The sequence below is a fragment of the Juglans regia genome, chromosome 2, assembly GCF_001411555.2.
Source record: "Juglans regia cultivar Chandler chromosome 2, Walnut 2.0, whole genome shotgun sequence".
Lineage (NCBI taxonomy): Eukaryota > Viridiplantae > Streptophyta > Magnoliopsida > Fagales > Juglandaceae > Juglans > Juglans regia.
The window spans coordinates 23,683,316-23,698,666 of record NC_049902.1 but is presented as its reverse complement, the minus strand read 5'-3'; positions in this window follow the sequence as shown (position 1 = coordinate 23,698,666).

Here is a 15,351-nt window from a genome sequence, read left to right as displayed (position 1 = left end):
ATTATTAAAATATATTTTTTAATATTATTTTTATTTTAAGATTTAAAAAAATTGAATTGTTTATTTTATTTTATATAAAAATTTAAAAAATTATAATAATAAAATAAAATAAGATATTTTTTAAAAATAAACGAAAAATTAATTGTGTTACGAAGAAATAAGAGGAGAAACCAAAGTAATATAATATTTGGTAAATCTTTCCCTTCCTTCCACGAAACTTCCGCTGTCTAACAATAATAATAGATATTTTAATTTGCTCTCCGAAATGCCGACATCATTTGATTTGTGGCTGTAAAGAAATCAACGCACCAACGTTCATTAAAATAATTAAAAACACGTTTCTAACTTTTTTATTCTCTCTATTGGCCGCTAAAAAGAGAGCCATCGTTCACATGTTTTTAGCGATGCATGTTTTTGTCGGCATGTTGATGTCTAGTCTTTAGATTTTTATCACTTTTAATAAAAATATATTCACGTAGGTTTTTCCTTATTCTGAGACTTGCGTTTGGATTATGAAAAACAATGGGTTTTAGATAGTATTGGTGAAAAATGGGTTGCTGTATCATCTCTAAAATTGAGAAAGATGAAGCTCTTCGTGCTGTAGAGAACAGAGGAGATTCATCAAATTGGCTATTGATCCAAGGCACTTCCTTATAATCAGAAGTGATATTTGTACTAGTTCAATCGATACCAATTAGTATATTGGTGTGCTTTATATATTGAGAGTTACAGGTTTGTTCAAACCATATAATAGGATAAGGATAAGGATCTCCCTAGATACATATCAAATCAGTACATAATTTAAAGGAGTTTAAACTAACTATAAATATGATCAGTATTATCTAAAGGTTTAAACTTTAAATAACAGTTATCATGATCTTTGATTTTTTGTTATTATTATTTTTTTAAGATCAATGAGATTTATTAATAAATACTCACTTATGGTGGAGGAACTACTATAATTACATCAAAGAATCACCATCAAAGCCCCAAGATAACTTAACGTACAACATACGGAATACCCAACCTATCCGTTCTAATAAGACCCCTAAGCCTTTCCAACCTGCACTCATCACCCAAGAAATCTCAATTCCCACCACTAGTACCAATTTTTGCCAAAAAATCTGCCATCATATTTGTTTCTCTAAATATATGAGCAAACTGAATGTTAAGGGTATAAATAATAGACTGACCTTCTTCCCAAAAATATCATAAATACCAATAATTACAAGACCCCGAGATGAACCAACCAATAACAACACTAGAATCCGACTCAACCACAAAATTCCTCAATCCCAATTGTTGACAAAGACGTAACCCATTTAGGAAGGCACAACACTCAACAATGGTGTTAGTAGCATGCCCATAGCAATGTGCAAATCCCCCAAGTATCCGACCATTTGCATTCCGAACAATACCTCCACCACCAGATACACCCGGGCTCCTAATTGAACTCTCATCCACATTAAGCTTGACCATACCCGCTTCCTGCCGAGACCAAGCAATCGGCCTAGGCCTACGCTCAACAACCGGCACCAATGGACAATCAAGATCACACAAAACCCGTCTATCATGTGAGCCCAAATTCTTGAACTTCCTCATCTACGTAGACAAATCAATGACCAACCCTTTGGCTGTCCGAATAATTCCCCTCCAATCATATTTCACATCCTCCATATGAGACGCACACCGAGCTCTCCAAAGAGCCCAAGAAATAAGTATAGGAATAATACCACGAAGCCAACGAACTTGTGAGCAATAGGAAGCATGATTCCACCAAATATTTACAACCCCTAGCCAAACCCGCATAGAAGGTAGATGAATACCAAAAATAGCCGCAAAAAAATCCCAAACCTTCCTTGGACCCTCCCCATCACAAAGAACATGATCTAAAAACTCAGCCTTATTTGACAAACAACAATGACATTTGGAGGCAAGAGAAATACCAAGTTGTTGAATAGAATCATCCACCAGAATGACATTTTGGCGTGATCGCCAACATAAAGACGACATCTTCTTTGGCACATGATCTTGCCATAGCCACTTCCGCCAATTACAACCAGTACCATGAGATCTAACAAGCTGCCAGGCCGATTTTGTGGAGAAAAGACCATCAGTCGAATGCTTCCAAACCAGCACATTCTTCCCCTCACGAACACGCAGCCGAGATTGAAGAATTTTCCCTATTGTTTCCTCATCCACAATTTGCCGCAACCAACTATAATTCCACACAGCCCCATCCCATACTTGTCGAACCTGTAAATTGGACTCCTCCACAATAGGTAGCCGATCAACAATAGAGCCATCCCCAAGCCAATTATCAAACCAAAAATTCAAGGATCCTTCTCTAACCAACCATCTCAAATTTTTGAACATCAAAGGCAAAACATGAACAACCCCCTTCCAGAAATGGGAACCTTTTGTTACTACCATAGTAGTTGAAAAAATATGATCATTTCCCACATACTTTGAAGAAAAAAATATGACCAAATAGAACCGCCAGTCATTAATTTCCATCCAAACTTCAAGAACAAAGATTGTTGAACTTCAGAAAGATCCTGAATTCCCAATCCTTCCTCCTTAACCGGCAAACAAATGCGACGCCAAGAAACTCATTTGCGCTTTTTAACTTCTATGCTTGAACCCCAAAGGAAATTTGCAAAAATAGACCTTTGCATATATTCCTTTAGGCAAATTCAGCACATATAATAAATGAATAGGCATGCTATTAAGAACGTGTTTTATAAGGACACTTTTACCACCGAATGAGAGCAACTTACTCTTCCAACCAGCCAATTTTTTTTTTTTTTTAATTTTCACCAACAAAGGCTCAAACATACGTAAAGTCATCCTCCCTACATGTATGGGCATGCCCAAATAAACACATGGTCAAACTCCTTCCACAAACCCCAAGAAGCCTGAGAGAGAAGGATGCAGGGCCAAGCTGAGCTAAACCTAAAAGTATGCAGGAGTTGTATTTTCCTATTCATAGGAATATTGGAGGAGAAAAAAATAGAAGATTTACTTGGACTCACAAGCTGTCCGATAAGCTTTCATAATTACTAATTACTCTCATCAAGTAATGAATAAAAGCTTTTTCACAATTAGCAAAAATTAAAAGATCATCAGCATACAACAAATGAGATATCTGGGCTCCCCATTTGAATTAAAATACTTAACTTTCCCTGAAAGAAATTCTTTGTGAAGCATCCGAGACAACAACTCTTTAGACAAAATAAATAAATATCGCGAAAGGGGATCCCCTTGACGCCACGGGATGGCTTAAAAAAACCTTTGCAACTTCCATTCATCATAACTGAAAACATAGGTGAGGAAATAGAATTAAAAATCAGCGATCTCCACTTTTCTTAAAAACCCAATTTGCGCAATATTTCCATAAAAAAACTGCCAACTAACTCGGTCATATGCTTTAGCCATATCAATTTTCATCATGACATTTCCCCTTTTGTCTTTCGATTCATCCCATATACAAGTTCTTGTGCAATAGACATATTATCAAAAATACTTTTACCACGAATAAAGACAGCCTGTTCCGGCGATACCTCCAATAATAGGAGCCAGTCTAAAAACCATGATTTTAGCCATGATTTTGTAAACAACCGAACACAAACTAATAGGCCGAAATTGACCAAACCCAATCGGTGTGTCAACCTTCAGAATCAAAACAATATTAGTAGCTCCAAAAAAATTAGACAAAGGAATAATTGCAAAAAACTCCCTCACCATATCAAGTAGATCATTCTTCATTATTTCCTAAGCAAGGATAAAAAAAACTTGCCAAAAATCCATCAGGACCTGGGCTACTATCTTGTGGGATTGACCACAATGTCGTTTTGACCTCATCTAATTTTGGTGTAGCACACAAACTAACATTTTGAACCTCAGAAACCATAGGTGTGAGAAGGCCAAAAATCTCCTCATCCCACTCAACCAAAGAGGCTGTCAATAAATTCTAGAAAAAATTAACCACCGCTTCATGGACTTCTTCTGCCGAATCTAGCACAACCCCCTCATCAAGTTCCATGTATTCAATTAGCTTATTCTTCTTTTTAACGCGCAAAGAAGCATGAAAAAAACCCAAGTTACAATCACCCTCTGATAACCACTTGATATGATATTTTTGGCAACCCAAAATCTCCCCACCCTGCAACCATAGAAGATGCCTCTGCTTGCACATCAACAGTTCGCTTTCCCGAGCCTAAGAAAAATCAGTTCTCACTAAATCTTCCAACTCCACCAACCGAGCCTCAAGGTTTTTAATTTCTAGCTCAACTCACCCAAAAGAGTCAATATTCCACTTCCTCAAAACTTTCTTTAAACATTTCAGCTTATGACCCAACCTCACCATAGCACAACCCTCCACCTCTTGGCTCCAACACTCATTCACCAACAGCAAAAAGCCTTCATGAGTACCCCACAGACGTTGGAAACGGAAATATTTCATGCCACCTTTCCTTTCCCTTACTAACTGAATCAATATAGGATAATGATCCGATGATGATCGAGGCAAGTACTACAAAAACACATCTGGAAAAGAATTAAGAAAAGACGAGTTCACCAACGCCCTATCCAACCTTGCCCAAATCCATCTCCCTCCAAGTCTACCATTACACCAAGAAAACTTCTGACCACCTAAAGGGAGTTCAATAAGCCCACAATCTTGAATACAAGCATTAAATTCCTCTTTAGCCCGAGGGGCTAGCAACAAACCCCTCACTTTTTCAGAATCACAACCCACATTGAGACTTCTTAAGTAATCCCAAAGCTCCCATCTCTTGATCTGAAAACAACTCGCATACACAAAAGTGACCAACACCTGCACGCTTCCACGCACAAACCAACCAGACAAAGCTTGATCAGAGACAGTAATTAATTCAAAACCAGGCCAGCTTCCCAAAAAAGCCAGATTTTACCCCCTACATCAACGTTCTTTAAAAAATTAGGCAAATGTAATCATCTCGCTCACCGCCGACATTTATTAGCTATAAGAAAAGGTTATAAAAGAGCCACCATAGAACGTCAAATTTTATTCAAAATACGACGAAACCTACTCTTTGACAAAAGAAATCCCGTAATATTCCATAAAAGAATTTGCATAAAGAATTAAATAAATTTTTTGGACCGAGTTCTCTGTCCCAAAACAATCGATGAATCCTTCTTTTTCACACCCCTTCACTTCTTCAAAGGAATATTCAACTCCGAATCTGAATCAAAACATTTATTCCCTTCAATATCATCTTCTAGTTCTCCCTCAGACAGAGAACACCATCTATTATTACCCGCAGGCTGCATTACCCCCTATCAGCCAAAACAGCTAGCTCAAACTCAAGCGCCTCATCCACCACTTTAAGCGAGCTTCTTGGAGACAAACCCGAACTTTCCAAACACTAAGGAACTGAGTCCGTGTCCGAATCCTCTTCAGAAATTTCAAACTAGCTACCTGAAGCCTTGTGAGATGAAATGATCAACGAACCATCAACAATACCACGCCTACCAGCTTCTACAGAATTCACGGCACAACCAACCTCAACCACATTAATACCCCCGTCATCAACCAGCTCAAACTGACTTTTAGTGAACACCTCCCCTCTGGAATCCACATAAAGAACATCTACAGGCTCACTCTCTAGCAGTTATCTACGAGCAGTGATAGTTTTCAATATTTCCGCTCGACGTGAACTCGAGAAAATTCCCTCATTACCTGTTTCCTTCTTTGAAATTCCCCCTGCCCTTTATTCGAAGTTTCCTCAGTGGTAGCCTTCATACCAACTTTCTTCCAAGTTTGTTTGGCCTTATCTCGACCCATATCTTATAACGCCCCAACCACAGAGGCCATCTGCTTTGGGCGCTCCCTCCGATTTTATGTACTCTCTTGATGTCCTTGCTTACGACACAGAGTGCAAAACAGAAGCAGAGAATCGAATAAAACCTCCTAGTAATGGCTGGTTGTAAGCCCCAGAGCACCCAATCAAAAATTTTTTTTCACCGGCTTAGACACATCAATTTCAGCACATATTCGAGCTGCCTCCGACCTAGTTACAAACGCCGTTGCATTATCCCTCTTCAAATATTTTCCAAAACCCCCAACAATCGTCCACAACATCTACTATGAAAAAAATTCGGTGGTAGTCCAGGCAAGGTAACCCAGACTAGAACAAAAGGGGAATCTTCCTCTTCTACAAAATCTGGCATCCAATGAGCAATCTGATACGGAACCCCCACAAGATCTGAGTTCCCTCGTGCCATGACGGATATGAAATCCTCTTAATTTGACAACCGAACAAGAATATTTTTGGGATTCTTCAATTGACCAACAACAGGCATGGATCGTAAATTCCATCGATTCTTGATGAAGCCACGAACGTGATCCAGTGAGGAACGCCTATGCAAGAACTTTAACACCATTGAAAATCTAAAAGGTTCATCCGATTGCTTTATTCGGCCCTGGAGAAAAGAAAGAACATCTTCCCATATGCAAATCGCGGCTCCCTGAAAGGGATTTCAACCTCAGGAAGCATTTGAGGCAGAGACACTACCACATCCACAAAACATGTACCAGACGCACCACCCAATTGAACCACCACATTCACCTTCATTTTCTGATTAGAGCCCCCTCTTACATCACCCTGCCCCACTGCCAAAGTTGTAGGGCTGGCGTCAAAAGCCATGCAAAATCGCCCTCAAAGTCGAGAGAGAAAGGGTAGGAAAGTCATTTCATCTAGGCTAAAAAAGTCATTTCATCCATCATGATCTTTGATTTGAATCTTCATTTGGTGCAATAATCTCAGAGATAGTTGTAGCTTTAATTTGACTGAGATGGAGTTTATCATCTATGGAGAGTATTGTTTGAACATTATGGTTAACATCCCTCTGTAAGTTGATAGGGAGTTGGCACACCATCAGCTTATCACATAACTATAAAAATTGAGAGGTAGTGAGGCCCTTCGTGAAGCTATCTTAAGGTTGAGAGACAATGTAGATGTAGTGTGCAAGAATATCTTCGTTAAAAGCTCTCTCTAATGAAGTGATAGTCCACTTCATATGTTTTGTTCTTGCATGAATTATAGGGTCAAAGGAGAGGGAAAGTTCACCAAGATTGTCAACCCATAGGCATAAAGGGGACATGATAGGAACACCAAGTTCCTTGAACAACATATGGATCCAAAACAATTAAGCCACAGTTAGTGTCATTGCTCTATATTTGGCCTATGTGATGGAGCATGCACACTGGTTGTTTCTTTGTTGACCATGAAATGAGCAAGGTCCACGGTAGATACAGTAGCCTATGGAGGACTTTCGGTCATCAGGGTTGCCAGCTGAGTCGTCACTAAATCCATGAAGCCTAAGGGAGCCTTTATTGTAAAAAATGTCAGAGTTGATAGTACCTTTTAGGTATCTCAAGACTCATTTTGCTGCAGTAAGGTGCACTAAAGTGGGGTAATGTAAGAACTGACAAAGCTGATTAAGACTATAGGAGATATCAGGACGTGTTAAAGTACAACATTGAAGAGCCCCCACAATGTGTCTATATTCATTCGGATAAAAAAAGTGGATCACCATTATCTAGATAGTTTGCTACCTAAGGTGCAAGGAGTTGGTATTGGTTTTGCTCCAAGCATCTTGGTATGATTAAAAAGATCCATAATGTACTTTTCCTAATGAAGATGAAGTCCACTAGTGGTGCATTGTGCTGGGATGCCTAAAAAATAAGATAGTGCGCCTAAGTCTATTATTGCAAATTCACATTTCAACTTGAAAAGAAGACCAGCGACAACAACAGAGGAGTTAGTAACAACCAAAATATCATCCACATAGATAAAAATATAGATTTGGATAGAATGTTGACGAAGATAAAAGAGAAAAATGTTCACACTTGAACTAGTAATTCCCAATTCTAAGAGATAGTGAGAGAGGCACATGAACCAAGCCCTATGAGCTTGTTTCAGATCGTAGAATGATTTTCTAAGTCTGTAAACTTGATCAGGATAATTGATATCCTCAAAACCTCTAGATTGTTCCATGAAGACCCCTTCTTCAAAATATGCATGAAGAAAGGCATTAGATATGTCAAGTTGCTGGATAATCCAATCATAATGAACAATTAAGGCCAACACAAGTCTAATTGTGGCAGGCTTAACAACAGGACTAAATGTTTCTGTAAAACCAATCCCATCCTCTTAATCAAATCTCTTTGCAATAAGTTTGGTTTTGTACCTTTCAATAGAGCCATCTAAGCGTTGCTTGAGTTTAAAAACTCATTTATTGCAAACAATATGTTTATTAGATGGTGGACAGAGTGTCTAGGTTTGGTTAGTAAGAAGGACAGTGTAATTCTCTTACATAGCAACAAGCCAGCTAGGGTCCTTCATAGCCTGTGAGGAAGTCTTTGGTTCCAAGGGAAGTAGAGTGGGAGATAAAGCTCGGATAGGGTGTCGAGTGGACTTATAAAGTTTGAAACTCAGGAATTGTTTAGGCTTAAGAGAGTTGGTTGGGAATGAGTAACAATATTATTAGGAGTAAGTAATGGAAGAGGAGGTGAAAAAGCTGGTAAGGAAAGAGAAGTGTGAGATGTAGAGGTGGTGGAGAAGAGGAAGAAGGGGAAGAAGAAAATGGAGAAGGGTTGGAAGTGGAGGCTATGTTTGGATATGTAGAGGTTGGCAAGGGCTGTGTTGGCTGAGGAGTAACCTCAATAGGTGAAACAAAGGGAATCACAGGGGAAAATGCAAGTGGAACATAAATAGAAAGAGAGGAATTACATGTTATACATGGATAAGCACTTACCAAAGAGTTATCCTTTGAGAGTCGAGGGAGGGGAGGAATATCTGTTGTACCTGAAACTTGAAAATTTCTTTCATAAAAAACTACATGTCTAGACACCTATACCGATTTGCAACATTCCAATAAATATACATTTTTTTTTGTTGTGCTAGGATAATTTATTTGAAATATTTGGTCTAAGTAAAGGAACAAGGTAAAATGAAAAGTCTTAGAAAGATAATAGTCGGGTTGTTGTTTAAATAATTTGAAATAAGGTGATAGACCATCCAAAATAGGTGTTGGCATTCGATTGATCAAATAGACAGCGGTGAGGAAGGCATAAACCCAATGTTTAGGGGGGTAAGTGCGACTTAGCTAAGAGGGTCAGACCTATCTATGTGATATATCAATGTTTTCTTTTTGAAATATCATTCCTTTATGGTGTGTATGGGCAAGTAAGTTTATGGAAAATGCCATTGATTTCAAGGAATGTGTTGAAGGAGTGTGAGATGTATTCTCCTCCATTGTCTGTTTGCAATTATGTTATTTTGCAATAGAATAAATTTTCTATTAGGAATTTGAACTTAATGAAACATAAAGGAACATCAGATTTTTGCTTGAGGGGAAATAACCAACAAAATTGAAAAATTATCTATAAATAGGACGTAAAATTTAAACCACTACTGGACAGTATAGGAGAGATCCACACGTGAACAAGTTCAAGAGGTTGTGTTGTCCCGTGTGTGGAATCCACAAAGGGAAGCTTATGGCTTTTTGCTATCTGGTAAGACTCACAAATGCTAGTTAATTTAAAGGATCCCGAGACATGAATGAAGGAGTTGTGAATAGGGTTTTGCATTGTTGTTGTTCATGGATGGCCTCATCGTGGATGCCAAACTTGGGCAAGTGCTAAGACTCCTAGAAATGCAGTAAATGATGACATAAAAGCTTTCTTGGAGGTTGCCTTATTGGACTTCAGTCGTTGCGAGTAAATAGGGTATAATCTTTCTTTACTTGACCCTTAGAGTATTTCCTTGGTTTGCAAGTCCTTAACAACAAAATGAGAATCAATTAGGAGAAAATAGCACTTATTGTCCTTACAAAAATGTTGGATGGATAAAAGATTATAAGATGCATTGGGACAAAAATCCATTGCTGCAAGTTGTGACGGTGGATGAAGCTTTTACAAGATAAAAACCATATGATGATAACTGTCAAGAGCTTGATGGTTTGTCCGTCCACAAATCTGATAAGGATGCTTGTTGTAAGGTGAATTCTGGGGTGGTCTGTTGGGTGAAATGAGGAGCAACGGTATTAATAGACTGAAGCCTTAAATGAGGCGTTTGGGTTTAGTCATACGGTGCGTTTTATAAGGGAAGAAAGGAAATGTGATGATGCATTAAGTGAAATGTTGTGTTTTGTCTTAATTGTAATGAAACGTTGTGCTTTGGGTCTTAAGTGTAAACAGTGTGTTTTTCATTCTTAGTTAACATTCTGAGTTGTATATAAAGATGAATACCTTGATAATTTTATCTTGATCAGACTTGTGATGAACTGAAGTGGGAGGTAGGAGATTCCTTGAAAATCTCTTCCAATAACAAAGATTCTAGTTCTTAGATCTTTCTTTTCTTTCTTCTTCTTGCATTCTTTCTTCCATCTTGTTCTTGTTGGTGTAAGGGAAGTGAGACCATGACAATTGATATTAGAAAGGTTGATCCTCTCGTGGCAGAAGGCACACATGTAGCAGCTTTGTAGTTATAGCATGAAGGTTCCCCGGAGCAACAGGCTAGACTAGCTAATTGATATGATTAGAACCTTTGTTAAAAGTCACCAAGTGAATTCTTCAGAAGAAGGTTCTCATGAGGCTATAATAGTGAATAATGAGTAGGGGAGTTTTGTACCATGTGGAGTTAAGTTGGAGTTTCCCCATTTCAATGGTAATAATCCTGTTGGGTGGATTTTTGAACCCATCCAATATTTTGATTCTATCAAACACCTTCAAACCAGAGATTTCCTATGGCCTCTTATCATATGGAAGTTGAAGCCTTGATATGGTACCAAGATGTCATCGATTGTGGGAGTATCACTGGATGAGATTCATTTGTGAAGGCCCTACAGATTAGGTTTGGGCCAACAACAAATGATGATCTTATGGAGGCTCTAACTCGCCACAAGCAAACCTCTTATGTAGTTGCCTACAAGGCTCAATTTGAAGAGTTGTCTAACAGATTAAAGGGTCTGTTAGAAAGACATAAACTGAGCTATTTCTTGAGTGGATTGAAGGAGAAGATTCGTTTTCCTATAAGAATGCTGAATCCTATCAATCTTAATGCAGTTGAGGATTCTGTAGTGGAAGGGTTGAATAACTTAGACGAGAGACTAGGGGGTGATGATGAAAACTTAGAGATATCCATGCTATCTCGTGTGTCCTAGCAATAATGTCATGAGATTGCTTGGAATGATTGGAGCATGTTCAGTGGGAATTTTGGTGGATTCAAGAAGCATTGCTTGGAATGATTGGAGCATGTTCAGTGGGAATTTTGGTGGATTCAAGAAGCACTCATAACTTCTGCAATCCACTAATGGTTCAGGCAGCTAAATTGAGAATCAAAATTATTCCAGTTTAGAAGTCAATAGTGCCTAATGGGGATAAGGTGTTGAGCAAGGGAAAATGTGAAGAAGTGATCAAGATCCAAGGCTCAAGTTTCTCAGCTCCTTTTCATGTGTTGACTCTAGGGAGATGTGACATTGTACTTGGGGTTCAGTGGTTGAGAACTTTGGGGCCAATTAATTGGGCCTTCATTAGGATGTCAATGAGTTTTGTAGTGGAGGAGACAAGTGTGATCTTCCAATGACCTGATTATGAAAATGTAGCAATGCAGACAAGAGGGAAGTGTTTGAAGTCCTCTTTTGTCATAAGGCAAGGTTGGTTCTTGCAGATAGTAATAGTAGATTAGGGGAAACAAATTGAGAGTTATAAAAAAGAAGTAATAGAAGTCATTGATGAATTTCAAGAAGTTTTTGGAGAACCAATTGGGCTACCACCCATGAGAGCTTTTGACCATCAAATTCTCTTGAAAGAGGGAACTTCTCTTGTGTTAGTCAGACTCTATAGGTATCCACACTATTAGAAAACATAATTTGAAAAAATTGTACAAGACTTGCTGAAGTCTTGGGTGGTGAGGCCAAGCCAAAGTCATTTTTCTTCACTTGTTCTATTGGTGAAAAAGGCAAATGGAAGCTAGAGAATGTGTGTAGATTCTGAGCATTAAGTCAAGAAACCATTAAGGACAAGTGTGTTTTCTAAGTTGGACTTGAGGTTGGGCTGTCATCAAATCAGAGTTAAGGAATGGGATATCTAAAAGATAGCATTTATAATTCATGAGAGCTATTATGAGTTCTTAGTAATGTTTTTTATCCTTACAAATATCTTTGCTACATTCCAAGGGTTAATGAATGAAGTATTCAGGAACTCTTCATAAGGAGATTTGTATTAATCTTCTTTAATGATATCTTGGTTTATAGCAAGAACCTTTATGAGCAATTGGTACATCTAAGATCTGTTTTAGAGGTATTGACGCAACATAGTTTGTATGCTAAATTGTCAAAATGTAGGTTTGGGGTTGCTCAAATTGTCTACTTGGGTCATATAATTTCTGGCAGTGGAGTGAAGGCTAATCCATCATAAGTTGCCTCAATAGTGGAGTGGCCTATACCTACCTCATTAAAACCATTCAGATGTCTTTTGGGCCTTATGGGTTACTATAGAAAATTCATAAGACACTATGGATCTATAGTAGCCCTAATGACTGTGTTGTAGAAGAAAAATTCATTTGTTTGGTCTAAAGAAGCAACTAAAGCTTTTCTCCAACTGAAGCAAGCTGTCACTCAGCCTCCTATTTTGAAGTTGCCTAGTTTTTCTAAAAACATCACAATTGAATGTGGTGCTTTTGGGGTAGGTCTGGGGGCTGTGATTATGCAGGAAGGCTAGCTCATTACTTTTTAGCATCAAGGCTTTGAAGGGAAAAGCTTAGCTGGTATCAACATATGAAAATGAGTTGTTGGCTTTGATGTTCACGGTCAGCAAATGGAGGCCATACTTGTTGGGGCAGATCTTTAAAATTAAAATTGATCAACAAACTTTGAAGTATTTATTAGAACAAAAGGTAGGGACTGAGGCAACAGAAGTGGATATCAAAGTTGATGGGATATGACTTTAGAATTTATTATAAAAGTTGGAAGGATAATAAAGTGGCTGATGCACTTTCAAGGAGGGCTGAGAAGAAAACAACTAATGTGGCTTTAATTTCATTTTCCAATTCCATTGTGGATAGAGGAATTAAAACAAAGTTATTTACTGTCTTTTAAAGTAAATGAGATTTACTCTCAACTTAGCAAGGTGGAAAGGGTCCAAAGTACTATTCACTGCAACAAGGCTTATTACTAAAAAAGGAAAAGCTAGTGGTGGTTCCTTTTTCACAATTTAAGGCTAGAATATTGCAGTATATACATAATAGTCCACAGGCAGGACATGTGGGCTACAATAAAATATTGTAGAAGGCCAAAATGGATTTTTGTTGGGAGGGAATGCACAAGGACATTAAGAAGCTTGTTTGGGAGTGTGATGTGTGCGAAGCTAATAAGTATGAAACCTTCCATCTAATTGGATTATTGTAGCCACTACCAATTCCCAACTCTCCATGGTTAGACATTTCCATGGATTTCATTAAAAGCCTCCATCTCTCAAAATTTTTCCATTTTTCCCTCTTTCTCATCCCTAAACAGCAAGTAAAGTGGCTCTCAAGTATTTTTATCTTGAGTTTTTAAACTTTATGAGATGCCAAGTCCATTGTCTCAGATAGAGACCCAATATTTACCAGCTCATTTTGGAAGGAGTTATTTTTTTTACAAGGGATATTATTGGCTTTCAACTCAACTTATCATTCTCAGTTTGATGGACAAACTGAAGCATTAAACAAGTGTTTAGAGGGTTATTTGAGATGTTACAACAGTGAAAAGCCCAAGAAATGGAGCCTATGGATTCCTATGGTAGAATGGTGTTATAACACTACAAGTCACTCTTCCATTTGGGTTTCTTCCTTTGAAGCACTCTATGGGTATCCTTTATCTAAGTGGCTCACTTATATTCTAGGAATAACTACGAATGCTCCAATAGATTAGCAGTTGAGGTCAAGGGAGCAACTTCTACCATTACTGAAAGAGAACTCACACAAGGCCCATAAGAAATGAAATTATTTGTAGTCAACAAAAGGACTGAAAGGAGCTTGAGGTGGGAGAATGGGTATTTTTTAGGCTACAACCTTACAAGCAGAAGACAACCTCAATGCGCCATAATTTGACTTTAGCCCCAAGATACAATGGTCCCTTTCAAGTGGCTGCAAAAATAGGGACTGTGGCCTATAGATTGAACTTAACCTCTACTTCTAAAACTCATCCAATTCTCACGTGTCATATTTGAAGAAAAAGTTGGGGCAATAGATCACTCTATTACCTACATTACTTCCACTCGACCAACTGGGGCATATTCAACCTGAGCCTGAATCTATACTGGAGAGAAGAATGAAGAAAGTTGGGAATCATCCAGTCATTGAGTTCTTGTTAAATAGTTGGGAACACCAGTAGAGGACAGTTCCTGGGAGTATCTGTTGAAGCTATGCAACCTTTACCCACACCTTGTGGGCAAGGTCCTTTAATAGAGGGGGAATTGTAAGTGGCCTTGAGGTTAATGGCCTTAAATGGGAAGGGAAAGTAAGGTGAATTCTGGGGTGAGTTCTGGAATGGCCTTGGGTTCAAGAGATTGTGACATCTATTGTTAGAGAAAAACAGAATATTGGAGGATGAGGATTTACCAAACTATTGGTTAGGTGATGGGGTAGGAGATGAAGGGTGGCGTGGTCCATTTTAAGATTTCCCTTGTGAAGGATATCATGGCTTCTTTGAGTAGTTCTGCTTGTTTTTCTATGTGAAGAAGGAAACTTGCCCACTTTCAAGAGGAATATATAGACTTTTGTTGAGAATCAAGGAGCTGCTCATAGTTTAGTAACTCCATTTAGAAACCATAAAAGGAAATAGATGCTTCTCTTGTGGCAAAACTAAGATAGGTGATGAATGGATGATGTGAGGAGTTGAGACCTCCAATGACATAGGAGATTAAGTCTTCTTCATCAACAAGTTTGCCAACGGTTGTAAGCTGCTCAGACTCGCTCTTAGCCTTAAGCAAGTAATCAAAACAACTTTTGTTGCCTTGGTTCAAGGCCTGTATCTGTCTTTTGAGATGAGAGATTCTGGAATGAGAGTAAGGAGCAAATCGATTTGCTAATATTCTAGACCTTTCGGGAAGTAACTTGTCCGTAAACTGTGGACAGGGTCTTCTCTATCAATGTCGCATTAAGCCAAGTTAGTATAAACTGGTTTTTTCACTACCATAACAAATAAGCAAGGTTAATAGAAGAAAAGGGATTACCATCAGTATCGGCAAGAAATTGTGAAGGACATAGTTCTGAGCCATCAACAATATTGAGTAAGTCATGGCTTCTTAACATCGATATAAAT